The sequence below is a fragment of the Eptatretus burgeri genome, unplaced genomic scaffold, assembly GCF_056783735.1.
Source record: "Eptatretus burgeri isolate ZD-2024b unplaced genomic scaffold, Ebu_testis_v1 Ebu_testis_scaffold_987, whole genome shotgun sequence".
In the NCBI taxonomy this organism is placed as follows: Eukaryota; Metazoa; Chordata; class Myxini; order Myxiniformes; family Myxinidae; genus Eptatretus; species Eptatretus burgeri.
The window spans coordinates 7,501-9,274 of record NW_028222936.1 but is presented as its reverse complement, the minus strand read 5'-3'; positions in this window follow the sequence as shown (position 1 = coordinate 9,274).

Genomic DNA, 1,774 nt, shown 5'->3' with positions numbered 1-1,774 from the left:
AAATCCTGGAGTAAGCCTATCAATAGAGTTGATGAAGTGTGCATGAGACACGATATTGATTATGGGAATACCACAACGTTGGAAGAAAAGCATGAAGCCGATAGAGAAATGTTGTATAATTTGTCTCTGATACAAAATCCAACCTTGAGAGAAAAAGTTGATCGGTTCATTGTGAAGAAGATGATCAGTGCTAAATTGAAACTTGGACTTGGAAATTCAAAAAACTTGTAAGCTCTAATGATGTCATTAAGACTGAAGAGCAATTAGCTGATGAATTACATTAACCAATATTCACAAAGTTTCAGAGAAGGAAAGTTTATTCCAAGGAAGTTGATTATATCTGGTCTGCTGATTTGATTGAACTCAATAATGATAAGGGGTACAAGTATGCTTTAACCGTTATTGATTTGAGGAGTAGATATGCGTGGGTTGTCCCTTTAAAAAACAAAACAGGTAATACTCTTATGTTAGCTTTTCAACAGATATTTAATAAAAGTAAGAGAAAACCTAAAAAATTGTGGACTGATGAGGGTAGAGAGTTTTATAACAAGACATTTATGAATTTTCTAAAAAATAACAGTATTACATGATACAGTACCTTTAATGAAGGGAAGGCAGTTGTTGAACGTTTTAATCGTACCTTAAAAGAGAGACTATATAAAAAATTCACACAACTCGGTTCACAACAATGGTCATCTTTTATTCAGGATATTGTGGATAAGTATAATGACACGATTCACACGGCAACAAATATGAAACCATCAGAAACATTTACAAAATTAAAATATGAAAAAGAGATTAATGTCAGAAAACCTAAGTTCAAAGTTGGTGATATCGTAAGAATATATAGGTGGAAATCTCATTTTGAAAAAGGTTATACGAAAAGATGGACCAACGAGCTTTTTAAAATTGTTGATGTAATAGATACGGTTCCTTGGACTTATATGATATATGATTTGGAAGGGGAAGAGATTTTAGGTTCATTTTATTCACAGGAATTACAAAAGACAAAGATGAATTGAAATTTTTTGACTCCGCCCCTTTTGGACTCCACCCACACAAGCCCCGCCCACACAAGCCCCCGCCCACACAAACCCCACACAAACACTACCACACACCCCCCCCCACAAGCTCCAATAAATTGAAATTTTTTGACTCCGCCCCTTTTTGACTCCGCCCACACACGCCCCTCCCACCGAATCCCCGCCCACACAAACCCCACACAAACCCCACACAAGCTCCACACAAGCTCCACACAAAAACTCCACACAAGCTCCACACACACAAACCCCACACAAGCTCCACCCATATTCATCATATTCACATAATTATTGATTAGTTAATTAGTTCCCCACACACACAACATGTTTATTTAATTAAAAAATTATCCACCCATCCACACAAGCTCCACTCATCCACCCATCCCCCATCTCTCCACCCATCCATTTATCCACACAAACCTCATCCACATAAGCCTCATCCACATTCACCCCTCCCACACAAGCTCCACCCACATAAACCCCTGCCCACATAAACCCTGCCCACATAAACCCCTCCCACATAAGCCCTGCCTACACAAGCTCCACACAAAAACTCCACACACATAAACCCTGTCCACATAAACCCCTCCCACACAAGCTCCACCCACATAAACCCCGCCCACACAAGCCCCTCCCACACAAGCCCCACCCACACACACCCCGCCCACACAAGCCCCTCCCACACACACCCCACCCACACAAGCCCCCACCGAAGCCCCGCCCACACAAGCCCC